The 14,859-nt window shown below is 49.1% G+C and overlaps 1 protein-coding gene across 3 annotated transcripts in view; it reads right to left on the bottom strand.

Annotated features, from left to right (window-relative positions):
• SUPT6H (SPT6 homolog, histone chaperone and transcription elongation factor) overlaps positions 1–14,859 on the bottom strand; it is an 893,672-nt gene that overhangs the window by 13,294 nt on the left and 865,519 nt on the right. The window lies entirely within an intron of this gene.

The raw sequence follows: 14,859 nt of genomic DNA, 5'->3' as shown, positions 1-14,859 counted from the left end.
GTCAGGTTAGCCCTGACTGCCACCAAAAGCAACTCAAGGTCCAAGACCTCGGCTGCTCTTACTACCACCATTGAATAGGAAGCTCCCTCCTCTGTAGGCACAGTACGGAAGAAGCATGCCAGTATCTAGAGAAGCATCCAGTCTGCCGGCCTCACCCAAGTCTGTACGTCAGTCCATACTTGTAAGGAAATGCCTCCTTGGCATGGTTACCCCCTGACTTTTTGCCTTTGCTGATGCTATGTTTTTAATTGAAAGTGTGCTGAGGCCTGCTAACCAGGCCCCAGCACCAGTGTTCTTTCCCTAACCTGTACTTTTGTATCCACAATTGGCACACCCTGGCATCCAGGTAAGTCCCTTGTAACTGGTACCCCTGGTACCAAGGGCCCTGATGCCAGGGAAGGGTTCTAAGGGCTGCAGCATATCTTATGCCACCCTGGGGACCCCTCACTCAGCACAGACACACTGCTTGCCAGCTTGTGTGTGCTGGTGAGGACAAAACGAGTAAGTCGACAAGGCACTCCCCTCAGGGTGCCATGCCAACCTCACACTGCCTAAGCAGTATAGATAAGTCACCCCTCAAGCAGGCCTTACAGCCCTAAGGCAGGGTGCACTATACCATAGGTGAGGGCACCAGGGCATGAGCACTGTGCCCCTACAGTGTCTAAGCCAAACCTTAGACATTGTAAGTGCAGGGTAGCCATAAGAGTATATGGTCTGGGAGTCTGTCAAACACAAACTCCACAGCACCATAATGGCTACACTGAAAACTGGGAAGTTTGGTATCAAACTTCTCAGCACAATAAATGCACACTGATGCCAGTGTACATTTTATTGTAAAATACACCCCAGAGGGCACCTTAGTGGTGCCCCCTGAAACTTTAACCAACTACCTGTGTAGGCTGACTGGTTCTAGCAGCCTGCCACACTCGAGACATGTTGCTGGCCCCATGGGGAGAGTGCCTTTGTCACTCTGAGGCCAGTAACAAAGCCTGCACTGGGTGGAGATGCTAACACCTAACCCAGGCAGGAGCTGTAACACCTGGCGGTGAGCCTCAAAGGCTCACCCCCTTTGTTCCAGCACCACAGGGCACTCCAGCTAGTGGAGTTGCCCGCCCCCTCCAGCCACGGCCCCACTTTTGGTGGCAAGGCCGGAGGAAATAATGAGAATAACAAGGAAGAGTCACTGGCCAGTCAGGACAGCCCCTAAGGTGTCCTGAGCTGAAGTGACTAACTTTTAGAAATCCTCCATCTTGCAGATGGAGGATTCCCCCAATAGGGATAGGATTGTGACACCGTCCCCTTGGGAGGAGGCACAAAGAGGGTGTACCCACCCTCAGGGCTAGTAGCCATACTAAATTTAGTATTTAAGGGCTTCCCTGAACCTAAGAATTTAGATTCCTGCAACTACAAGAAGAAGAGGACTGCTGAGCTGAAAGACCCCTGCAGAAGAAGAAAAGAAGACACCAACTGCTTTGGCCCCAGACCTACCGGCCTGTCTCCTGCCTTCTAAAGAAACCTGCTCCAGCGACGCTTTCCCCAGGACCAGCGACCTCTGAATCCTCAGAGGACTGCCCTGCTTCAAGAAAGACAAGAAACTCCCGAGGACAGCAGCCCTGCTCCAAAAAGACTGCAACTTTGTTACAGAGGAGCAGATTTAAAGACCCCTGCAAATCCCCGAAAGAAGCGTGAGACTTGCAACACTGCACCCGGCGAACCCGACTCGACTGGTGGAGAACCAACACCTCAGGGAGGACCCTCCGGCAACTCCGAAACCGTGAGTAACCAAAGTTGCCCCCCCTGAGCCACCACAGCGACGCCTGCAGAGGGAATCCAGAGGCTCCCCCTGACCGCAACTGCCTGACTAAAATCCCGACGGCTTGAAAAGACCCTGCACCCGCAGCCCCCAGCACCTGAAGGAACGGAACTTCAGTGCAGGAGTGACCCCCAGGAGGCCCTCTCCCTTACCCAGGTGGTGGCTACCCTGAGGAGCCCCCCCCTTGCCTGCCTGCACCGCTGAAGAGACCCCTTGGTCTCCCATTGACTCCCATTGGAAACCCGACGCTTGTTTGCACACTGCACCCGGCCGCCCCCGCGCTGCTGAGGGTGTACTTTTTCTGTGGACTTGTGTCCCCCCCGGTGCCCTACAAAACCCCCCTGGTCTGCCCTCCGAAGACGCGGGTACTTACCTGCTGGAAGACTGGAACCGGGGCACCCCCTTCTCTCCATTAAAGCCTATGCGTTTTGGGCACCACTTTGAACTCTGCACCTGACCGGCCCTGAGCTGCTGGTGTGGTAACTTTGGGGTTGCTCTGAACCCCCAACGGTGGGCTACCTTGGACCCAAAACTGAACCCTGTAGGTGGGTTACTTACCTGCAAAAACTAATAATACTTTACCTCCCCCAGGAACTGTGAAAATTGCAGTATCCACTTTTAAAACAGCTAAATGTGTTTTATGTAAAAAGTATACATGCTATTGTAATAATTCAAAGTTCCTAAAGTACGTACCTGCAATACCTTTCAAATTAGATATTACATGTAGAATTTGAACCTGTGGTTCTTAAAATAAACTAAGAAAATATATTTTTCTATACAAAAACCTATTGGCTTGGAATTGTCTCTGAGTGTGTGTTCCTCATTGCCTGTGTGTATGTACAACAAATGCTTAACACTACTCCTTTGATAAGCCTACTGCTCGACCACACTACCACAAAATAGAGCATTAGTATTATCTCTTTTTGCCACTATCTTACCTCTAAGGGGAACCCTTGGACTCTGTGCATGCTATTCCTTACTTTGAAATAGCACATACAGAGCCAACTTCCTACATTGGTGGATCAGCGGTGGGGTACAAGACTTTGCATTTGCTGGACTACTCAGCCAATACCTGATCACACGACAAATTCCAAAAATTGTCATTAGAAATTGATTTTGGCAATTTGAAATTTTTCTAAATTCTTTAAAGTCCTGCTAGGGCCTTGTGTTAGTCCCTGTTAGCATTGCTTTTAGAATTTAAAAGTTTGGTAAAAGTTTGAATTAGATTCTAGAAATAGTTTTTAGATTCTTAAAAAGTATTCCAACTTTTAGAAGCATAATGTCTAGTACAGATGTGAATGTGGTGGAACTCGACACCACACCTTACCTCCATCTTAAGATGAGGGAGCTAAGGTCACTCTGTAAAATAAAGAAAATAACAATGGGCCCCAGACCTTCCAAACTACAGCTCCAGGAGCTGTTGGCAGAGTTTGAAAAGGCCAACCCCTCTGAGGATGGCAACACAGAGGATGAAGATAGTGACTTGGAGGAAAATTCCCCCCTACCAGTCCTATTTAGTGAGAACAGGGCCTCTCAAGCCCTGACTCCAAACATAATAGTCAGAGATGCTGGCTCTGTCACAGGAGGGACCAACCTCTCTGAAATCACTGAGGATAACTCCAGTGAAGAGGACATCCAGTTAGCCAGGATGGCCAAAAGATTGGCTTTGGAAAGACAGATCCTAGCCATAGAAAGGGAAAGACAAGAGATGGGCCTAGGACCCATCAATGGTGGCAGCAACTTAAATAGGGTCAGAGATTCTCCTGACATGTTGAAAATCCCTAAAGGGATTGAAACTAAATATGAAGATGGTGATGACATCACCAAATGGTTCACAGCTTTTGAGAGGGCTTGTGTAACCAGAAAAGTGAACAGATCTCACTGGGGTGCTCTCCTTTGGGAAATGTTCACAGGAAAGTGTAGGGATAGACTCCTCACACTCTCTGGAAAAGATGCAGAATCTTATGACCTCATGAAGGGTACCCTGATTGAGGGCTTTGTATTCTCCACTGAGGAGTATAGGATTAGATTCAGGGGGGCTAAAAAATCCTCGAGCCAGACCTGGGTTGACTATGTAGACTACTCAGTAAAAACACTAGATGGTTGGATTCAAGGCAGTGGTGTAAGTAATTATGATGGGCTGTGCAATTTATTTGTGAAAGAACACCTATTAAGTAATTGTTTCAATGATAAACTCCATCAGCATCTGGTAGACCTAGGACCAATTTCTCCCCAAGAATTGGGAAAGAAGGCGGACCATTGGGTCAAGACTAGGGTGTCCAAGACTTCCACAGGGGGTGACCAAAAGAAAGGGGTCACAAAACCTCCCCAGGGGAAGGGTGGTGAGACAGCCAAAAACAAAAATAGTAAAGAGTCTTCTACAGGCCCCAAAAAACCTGCACAGGAGGGTGGGCCCAGAGCCTCTTCACAAAACAATTTTGGGTACAAGGGTAAAAACTTTGATCCCAAAAAGGCCTGGTGTCGTAGCTGTAATCAGCCTGGACACCAAACTGGAGACAAGGCCTGTCCCAAGAAAACAACCACTTCTAACTCCACTCCAGCTAACACTGGAATGGCTAGTCTCCAAGTGGGATCAACAGTGTGCCCAGAGCAAATCAGGTGTCACACTGAAGCTACATTAGTCTCTGAGGGTGGGGTGGATTTAGCCACACTAGCTGCCTGGCCCCCTAACATGCAAAAATACAGGCAGCAAGCTCTTAATTAATGGGACAAGTGTAGAAGGCCTGAGGGATACAGGTGCCAGTGTCACTATGGTGACAGAGAAACTGGTTTCCCCTGGTCAATACCTGACTGGACAAACTTATCCAGTCACCAATGCTGACAATCAAACTAAAGTACATCCCATGGCTATGGTAACTTTAGAGTGGGGAGGGGTCAATGGCCTGAAACAGGTGGTGGTCTCCTCAAATATCCCAGTAGACTGTTTGCTTGGAAATGACCTGGAGTCCTCAGCATGGGCTGAGGTAGAACTGAAAACCCATGCAGCCATGCTGGGTATCCCTTAACTGGTGTGTGTCAAGACAAGGGCACAGTGCAAGGCACAGGGTGAAAAAGTAGAGCTGGAGTCTGGAAAAAGGGCCCAGCCTCCCAAGAGAAAAGGAAAGCCAGCTGGGAAACCAGCTGCAACACAACAAGAAAAAGAGAACCTCTCTTCTCAGGAAGAAGTTCTGCCCTCTGAGGGAACTGAGCCTATGGAGTTGGAACCTTATCAGGTTGAGCTCTTAGGCCCAGGGGGACCCTCAAGGGAGCAGTTGTGTAAGGGGCAAGAAACCTGTCCCTCTCTTGAAGGCCTTAGGCAGCAAGCTGCTGAAGAGTCCAATGGCAAGAAAACTGGAACACATAGGGTCTATTGGGAAGATGGACTCCTGTACACGGAGGCAAGAGATCCCAAACCTGGTGCCACTAGGGAGAGTGGTAGTGCCTCAGGAGTTCAGAGAGTTTATTCTGACCTTAGCCCATGATATTCCCCTTGCTGGGCATTTGCGACAAACCAAGACGTGGGAGAGGTTAGTCAACCACATCTACTGGCCCAACATGTCCCAGAAAGTTAAGGAGTTTTGTCTCCTGTACCACCTGTCAAGCCAGTGGTAAGACAGGTGGACATCCAAAGGCCCCCCTCATTCCACTTCCAGTGGTGGGGGTCCCTTTGAAGGAGTGGGTGTGGACATAGTGGGTCCACTTGAACCTCCCACAGCCTCAGGAAATATGTACATCCTAGTAGTAGTGGATCATGCTACTAGGTATCCTGAAGCTATTCCCCTTAGGTCAACTACTGCTCCTGCAGTAGCCAAGGCCCTCATTGGTATCTTTACCAGACTGGGCTTCCCTAAGGAGGTGGTGTCTGACAGAGGTACCAACTTCATGTCTGCATACCTGAAACACATGTGGAATGAGTGTGGAGTGACTTATAAATTCACTATACCCTATCATCCACAAACTAATGGCCTTGTTGAGAGATTCAACAAGACATTAAAGGGCATGATCATGGGGCTCCCAGAAAAACTCAAAAGGAGATGGGATGTCCTCCTGCCATGTCTGCTTTTCGCTTACAGAGAGGTGCCTCAGAAGGGAGTAGGGTTCTCACCCTTTGAACTTCTGTTTGGCCACCCTGTAAGGGGACCACTTGCTCTTGTTAAAGAAGGCTGGGAGAGACCTCTTCATGAGCCTAAACAAGACATAGTGGACTATGTACTTGGCCTTCGCTCAAGAATGGCAGAGTACATGGAAAAGGCAAGTAAAAACCTTGAGGCCAGCCAACAGCTCCAGAAGTTTTGGTATGACCAAAAGGCTGCAATGGTTGAATTTCAACCAGGGCAGAAAGTCTGGGTTTTGGAGCCTGTGGCTCCCAGGGCACTCCAGGACAAATGGAGTGGCCCTTACCCAGTGCTAGAGAAGAAGAGTCAGGTCACCTACCTGGTGGACCTAGGCACAAGCAGGAGCCCCAAGAGGGTGATCCATGTGAACCGCCTAAAGCTCTTCCATGATAGGGCTGATGTGAATCTGTTGATGGTAACAGATGAGGACCAGGAAGCTGAGAGCGAGCCTCTCCCTGATCTTCTCTCATTAGACCCTAAAGATGGCTCAGTGGATGGAGTGATCTATTCAGACACCCTCTCTAGCCAACAGCAATCTGACTGTAGGAAGGTCCTACAGCAGTTTGCTGAGCTCTTTTCCCTAACCCCTGGTCAGACACACCTGTGTACCCATGATGTGGACACAGGAGACAGCATGCCTGTCAAAAACAAAATATTCAGACAGTCTGACCAAGTTAAGGAAAGCATCAAGGTGGAAGTCCACAAGATGCTGGAATTGGGAGTAATTGAGCACTCTGACAGCCCCTGGGCTAGCCCAGTGGTCTTAGTCCCCAAACCTCACACCAAAGATGGAAAGAGAGATGAGGTTTTGTGTGGACTACAGAGGTCTTAATTCTGTCACCAAGACAGATGCCCATCCCACTCCTAGAGCTGATGAGCTGATTGATAAATTAGGTGCTGCCAAATTCTTAAGTACCTTTGACTTGACAGCAGGGTACTGGCAAATCAAAATGGCACCTGGGGCAAAAGAAAAGACAGCATTCTCCACACCTGATGGGCATTATCAGTTTACTGTTATGCCCTTTGGTTTAAAGAATGCCCCTGCCACCTTCCAAAGGTTGGTGAATCAAGTCCTTGCTGGGTTGGAGTCCTTTAGTGCGGCTTATCTTGATGATATTGCTGTCTTTAGCTCCAACTGGCAGGATCACCTGGTCCACCTGAAGAAGGTTTTGAAGGCTCTGCAATCAGCAGGCCTCTCTATCAAGGCATCCAAATGCCAGATAGGGCAGGGAACTGTGGTTTACTTGGGACACCTTGTAGATGGAGGCCAAGTTCAGCCACTCCAGCCTAAGATCCAGACTATTCTGGACTGGGCAGCTCCAAAAACCCAGACTCAAGTCAGGGCATTCCTTGGCTTGACTGGGTACTATAGGAGGTTTGTGAAGGGATATGGATCCATTGTGACAGCCCTCACAGAACTCACCTCCAAGAAAATGCCCAAGAAGGTAAACTGGACTGTAGAATGCCAACAGGCCTTTGACACCCTGAAACAAGCTATGTGCACAGCACCAGTTCTAAAAGCTCCAGATTACTCCAAGCAATTCATTGTGCAAACAGATGCCTCCGAACATGGGATAGGGGCAGTTTTGTCCCAAACAAACGATGATGGCCTTGACCAGCCTGTTGCTTTCATTAGCAGGAGGTTACTCCCCAGGGAGCAGCGTTGGAGTGCCATTGAGAGGGAGGCCTTTGCTGTGGTTTGGTCCCTGAAGAAGCTGAGACCATACCTCTTTGGTACTCACTTTGTAGTTCAAACTGACCACAGACCTCTCAGATGGCTGATGCAAATGAAAGGTGAAAATCCAAAACTGTTGAGGTGGTCCATCTCCCTACAGGGAATGGACTTTATAGTGGAACACAGACCTGGGACTGCCCATGCCAATGCAGATGGCCTTTCCAGGTTCTTCCACTTAGAAAATGAAGACTCTCTTGGGAAAGTTTAGTCTCATCCTCTTTCGTTTGTGTGTGTGGGGGGGGGTTTGTGTAAGGAAATGCCTCCTTGGCATGGTTACCCCCTGACTTTTTGCCTTTGCTGATGCTATGTTTTGAATTGAAAGTGTGCTGAGGCCTGCTAACCAGGCCCCAGCACCAGTGTTCTTTCCCTAACCTGTACTTTTGTATCCACAATTGGCACACCCTGGCATCCAGGTAAGTCCCTTGCAACTGGTACCAAGGGCCCTGATGCCAGGGAAGGGTTCTAAGGGCTGCAGCATATCTTATGCCACCCTGGGGACCCCTCACTCAGCACAGACACACTGCTTGCCAGCTTGTGTGTGCTGGTGAGGACAAAACGAGTAAGTCGACATGGCACTCCCCTCAGGGTGCCATGCCAACCTCACACTGCCTATGCAGTATAGATAAGTCACCCCTCTAGCAGGCCTTACAGCCCTAAGGCAGGGTGCACTTTACCATAGGCGAGGGCACCAGTGCATGAGCACTGTGCCCCTACAGTGTCTACACCAAACCTTAGACATTGTAAGTGCAGGGTAGCCATAAGAGTATATGGTCTGGGACTCTGTCAAACACGAACTCCACAGCACCATAATGGCTACACTGAAAACTGGGAAGTTTGGTATCAAACTTCTCAGCACAATAAATGCACACTGATGCCAGTGTACATTTTATTGTAAAATACACCCCAGAGGGCACCTTAGAGGTGCCCCCTGAAACTTTAACCAACTACCTGTGTAGGCTGACTGGTTCTAGTAGCCTGCCACACTCGAGACATGTTGCTGGCCCCATGGGGAGAGTGCCTTTGTCAATCTGAGGCCAGTAACAAAGCCTGCACTGGGTGGAGATGCTAACACCTCCCCCAGGCAGGAGCTGTAACACCTGGCGGTGAGCCTCAAAGGCTCACCCCCTTTGTTCCAGCACCGCTGGGCACTCCAGCTAGTGGAGTTGCCCGCCCCCTCCGGCCACGGCCCCACTTTTGGCGGCAAGGCCGGAGGAAATAATGAGAATAACAAGGAGGAGTCACTGGCCAGTCAGGACAGCCCCTAAGGTGTCCTGAGCTGAAGTGACTAACTTTTAGAAATCCTCCATCTTGCAGATGGAGGATTCTCCCAATAGGGATAGGATTGTGACCCCCTCCCCTTGGGAGGAGGCACAAAGAGGGTGTACCCACCATCAGGGCTAGTAGCCATTGGCTACTAACCCCCCCAGACCTAAACACGCCCTTAAATTTAGTATTTAAGGGCTTCCTTGAACCTAAGAATTTAGAGTCCTGCAACTACAAGAAGAGGACTGCTGAGCTGAAAGACCCCTGCAGAAGAAGAAAAGAAGACACCAACTGCTTTGGCCCCAGACCTACCGGCCTGTCTCCTGCCTTCTAAAGAAACCTGCTCCAGCTACGCTTTCCCCAGGACCAGCGACCTCGGAATCCTCAGAGGACTGCCCTGCTTCAAGAAAGACAAGAAACTCCCGAGGACAGCGGCCCTGCTCCAAAAAGACTGCAACTTTGTTACAGAGGAGCAGATTTAAAGACCCCTGAAAATCCTCGCAAGAAGCGTAAGACTTGCAACACTGCACCCGGCGACCCAGACTCGACTGGTGGAGAACCAACACCTCAGGGAGGACCCTCCGGCGACTCCGAGACCGTGAGTAACCAAAGTTGCCCCCCCTGAGCCCCCACAGCGACGCCTGCAGAGGGAATCCCGAGGCTCCCCCTGACCGCAACTGCCTGACTCTAAAATCCCGACAGCTGGAAAGGACCCTGCACCCGCAGCCCCCAGCACCTGAAGGCCCTCTCCCTTGCCCAGGTGGTGGCTACCCTGAGGAGCCCCCCCCCCCCCCCCTTGCCTGCCTGCACCCTTGGTCTCCCATTGACTCCCATTGGAAACCCGACGCTTGTTTGCACACTGCACCCGGCCGCCCCCGCACTGCTGAGGGTGTACTTTTTGTGTGGACTTGTGTCCCCCCCGGTGCCCTACAAAACCCCCCTGGTCTGCCCTCCGAAGACGCGGGTACTTACCTGCTGGCAGACTGGAACCGGGGCACCCCCTTCTCTCCATTGAAGCCTATGCGTTTTGGGCACCACTTTGAACTCTGCACCTGACCGGCCCTGAGCTGCTGGTGTGGTAACTTTGGGGTTGCTCTGAACCCCCAACGGTGGGCTACCTTGGACCCAAAACTGAACCCTGTAGGTGGGTTACTTACCTGCAAAAATTAACAATACTTTACCTCCCCCAGGAACTGTGAAAATTGCAGTGTGTCCACTTTTAAAACAGCTAAATGTGTTTTATGTAAAAAGTATACATGCTATTGTAATAATTCAAAGTTCCTAAAGTACTTACCTGCAATACCTTTCAAATGAGATATTACATGTAGAATCTGAACCTGTGGTTCTTAAAATAAACTAAGAAAATATATTTTTCTATACAAAAACCTATTGGCTTGGAATTGTCTCTGAGTGTGTGTTCCTCATTTATTGCCTGTGTGTATGTACAACAAATGCTTAACACTACTCCTTAGATAAGCCTACTGCTCGACCACACTACCACAAAATAGAGCATTAGTATTATCTCTTTTTGCCACTATCTTACCTCTAAGGGGAACCCTTGGACTCTGTGCATGCTATTCCTTACTTTGAAATAGCACATACAGAGCCAACTTCCTACAATACTGTCTTGGAGCTGGTATTCTAAAGGGTTCAGCGACCACTCCCATTCCTTACCGTAGCCTAGCCGATAAGAAAGGGAATCAGGATCCAACATAGGAGGCAAGGGTCCTGCTGGTGTTGACGTCGTACAACGCCCATCTAGCTCTATGTCAGAGTCGGCAATGTGAATGGGGAGAGCGTCACCCGTGGGCGCCGGCGGCGCTGGCAGCATTGGGGAAAGGTCAGGGTGGTACGGCTAACGCTGGACTGCATCCAGAACTGGATCCATGGGTGCCCCTGGGTGCTGAGGCCGAAGTTGCCAGTGCGGAACCCGAAGTGGCCCCATTGGGCCCGAAGGCATTCCATCGGAGGTGGGCTGCCTAAAAATGAGGCGCAAGGCCTCATAAGGGCAGGGGTTGCTTTGGCTCCTAGAAAATCAGGGAGGCGTGGAGTCGGCCCAGGCTCCACAGAACGAGGCCAACAGTGCGACACTCCCTCGTCTCATCAGCTGACAGACAAGAAGTTGAAGCACACTTCAACTTCTTGCTTTTCTTCTCGTGCTTCGACTTGTCAGATCGCTCTGGGGACTTTGAGTGAGGCAACGATGGTGGAGGACTCTGACCACTCCCGTAACCTTCCTCTTGACCAGGATACCGACTTGCCTGGAGTCGAGCATCAGGCCGAAATCAGCTTCAGAGGTTGCTCCCTCAAAGCGTTCTGGATGCATGGCACAACACTCGGAGCACAACTACGAGTTGTGGTTGCGCTCCAGGCACCAAAGACAGCCAAGGTGCAGATCCGTCATGGACATCGCCATATGACACGAAGTGCAGGGCTTAAACCCAGTCGTTTGATGACATCCTTGAAGTATCAGGAGGTGGTGACCCCAAAAGTGCACCACTAGCAACATGGGCTGGCTGCGTGCAGAGTTCAAAGTGGGCGTCTGGTTTACAATGGAATCCTATGAGCACTGTTTTGGGGGGTGGGAGGGGAGGGCGGGTGGTCAATATAAAGTAGATCGCATTTAAGTACCCCCTGGTTCCAGGACACAGGCCTGGGGGGTTTAGGTCAGCACCGGGGTGGGGCACAGGTTCACACCAAACACACCGTCAGTGGCTCAGAGGCGACCGGGTGCAAACATGGAGCTGGGCGCCCAATTCTTTTCAATAGGGGGACCCGGGGGTCACAAAAGATGCCACAGGCTGGATCCAGGGGGTCAGTTCTGGGAAACCAAAAGCTGGACAAGTAGGGGAGGCGGCCGCTGGATGTTGCTGGACCTTCTGTCAGATTCAGTGGGTACAGGGGTCTCCTTGGGCATCGGGAATCGTCAGATCTGGTCGCGGTCAGGGAGGTCCCTCTAGATTCAGGCTGCAGGGATAGCCATGTTGGCCAGGAGAGTTCAAACCACGGGGTAGACTCGAGGTCGTAATCACCTTGGGTCCTTCTCTGGACCAGTGGGCCACCCTCACGGCTACACCCTTCCCTTTGGGGAGGTGGGCACATTCCTATCCTTATTGGTCCCTCTCCTCCAAACCAAGATGGAGGATTCTGCAAGGAGTTGGTCATTTCAGCTCTGGGCATCTTAGGAATGGTACCAGCTGAACTGGTCACTCATACCTTGTTTTTCCAAATGTTCCCACCGGACCTACCGCGAAAAGTGGGGCTTGGTCTGGGGGGGGCGTGACTCCACTAGCTGGAGTGCCTGGGGCACAGTAACAGGAGGCCTGAGCCTTTGAGGCTGGCCACTATGTTACAGTTCCTGCAGGAAGGAGGTGTGAAGCACCTCCACCCAGAGCAGGCTTTGTTTCTGACCGAGAGAGCACAAAGGCTCTCCCCCCATGGGGTCAAAAACATGTCTTTTAGTGGCAGGCTGGCACAGACTGATCAGCCTTACACTAGAGAGTTGGGTAGAATACAGGGCTCACCTCGGAGATGTCCTCTGGGTGCATTTTGCAATAAATACAACACTGGCATCAATGTGGATTTATTGTGCTGAGAAGTTTGATACCAAAGGTAAACCATTTCAAAAGGGGCTCTTTCCTACGGGCAGTCATAAAGTAACTGGGGGGGTAGCTCTCTTGAGATTGGTGCTAGCTGGCATGGAAAGAAAGGAACTGCCTTCAGCGCCTATATAGGAGTCACGTCATAACTGGAGTGGACGACACTGATAACGGATGTGGAGCCGGTCCATGCCACCTAATGGCACACGCAGGGGTACTGGTAAGAAAGTTCTACAGATCCAGTCTGACGCCTGGTGGAAATTCAAGGGTAAGGAATCTGCAACTAGAAGTCTCTTATCAGCTCTGCAGAACTACAATAACTTACACAATTTTTGAGTAATAGTAGATACAAGGCAGTGTCTTTGAAGCTTTATAGATCTAGCACAAAGATGGTAAGGTAGGGAGTTACACAGGGATCGATATTGAGCCCCGCTACGTTTCACATCTATATGACACCAACAGTTGAGCTTATACGTAGGTTTAGATGCATGCCAGTATCCTATGCTGACGAAAAACAAATTGTAGTTTTCTTTGCTGGTGACTCAGATGTGTTGAGACAGAGCTTTCCAAGCCATTTGTCAGCTGTGGATGAGTTGACTAGGTTTCACTTATGGAAACTGAAAGGGGACAAGAGGGAGCTTCTTCCTTTTTGGGGGAGGGGTGGGGAGAGGGAGGGAGGTGAGGAATGGGGTGAGCTTTGCTGCCTTTGTTCCCAGGCTGGTGGGCCACGGACTTGGGGTTGGTTTCTATACCTAAAGATGAGGTGAAAAACGTTAATGTTATGGTTGCTACCACCCTCTCATTTATCCATCAAATAAATAATATCGGATCTTCATGCTTTAACTATTTGAAAATGTTACACAAAGTATTACCTTTACTATTGATGGTCTGCACTAAAATGTTGTTGCACGTGGACTACTGCAAAGTAGTACATCTAGGTCCTCCTGTTTATCCAACATTTTGGATTCAACATTTCTAAACTGCTGTGGCCTAAAGTTGCCTCCTCAAGGCCAGATGCCACATCATTTGAAGAAGCTGTGATGGCTCCCAGTTCAACGAAGTGTCAGTTGTTTATTCAGGCAAAGCGTCCCTTCCGAAAAATGTAAAGGTCTGGCTCTTTATTCAACCCCGATCTTGTGGCTTACTTGGCTGCCTGTTGCTTGTGCCTCTATCTTCGGCGCAGGGGTGTCGGTTTAGTAACTGAACTCAACAAATGTAATCCATTTATTCACCCGATGCATAGGACTGATGTCACGGACATAAAAGTAGTTCAAACACAGAGATCCTCCAAAATATATAAAAAGGTACAAAATTGCTTAATAAAATCTATTACCTGTAGTATTAGATCATTAGCATGGGATTCTTCATAACATTCATGAACTCTGAATATCTGTACCCAGTTGCAGTACCCCAGAATACTTAATAGAGTGACAAAGAAATCTATCAAAATAAAAGCAAGATAGCATTGCCAACGAAGGGCAAACCTTTCTTTCCATGTGTTATAGTTCAATACAATGTATAAAATATATACCAAAAAACCCTTTACAACATTCAAAACGGGTTAAACAACAAAGCAGTCTTCCCTATCTCTTCCCTTCTGCTTGGAAAGAAAAAACACTAAGTGCCTGCAGCGTGACACAGAAGAAAAACTAAACTACCACGAAGCAGCAGCACCACAATCTACCCCCTGCATGGATCAGTGACAGCTAGGCCATCGGTTAATTGTGAGGTTGACTGCAGGATGTACTATCCAATTTCACCAATACTGCTTCCACTCACTGGGCGCCACTGGTGAAGACAGGTTAGTTATGAATTTAAAGAAAAGACTGGTGTTACAAGTAAGTAATGTTTTCTTCTCCATAATGTGCGCAGGGTAAGTGCTGGAAACTCAGGCTAACCCTTAGGCAGTATCATTCAATAACAAGCTTGCAGCAGTGGGGTTTGAGGGTTTAAAAATAATGTATTAGATGATTTCATGACACCGCAATATTAATTCCAATCATGACCCCTTATATACCCAAGTATTGTATTCTGGGACTTTTAGCATCAAGTTCAGCTGGGCTGCCAGTCACATTTTATGCAGTTGGATCACTAAACAACCGATCTCTCTTGCTGGTTGTAATTTCTGGCAATTTGCGATTTCATTTGGTACATGTGATGTGATGTAATTGCCTACGATACTGTCATGACACGTCACATTATGTAATTAAATATGATGTAATTATGCTAATTATTTTTGACAACTGAAAAGACTGTAGTTTTCCTTATGAGTGAAGCTTCATGGACAACATTTGTTCTTTCATAGTCTTCATTTTAAACCGGAACATGAAAACT

This window comes from Pleurodeles waltl, chromosome 3_1 (assembly GCF_031143425.1).
Source record: "Pleurodeles waltl isolate 20211129_DDA chromosome 3_1, aPleWal1.hap1.20221129, whole genome shotgun sequence".
NCBI lineage: Eukaryota > Metazoa > Chordata > Amphibia > Caudata > Salamandridae > Pleurodeles > Pleurodeles waltl.
Note: the sequence above shows the minus strand (reverse complement) of the source record. Positions and strands in the feature narration are given on the sequence as shown.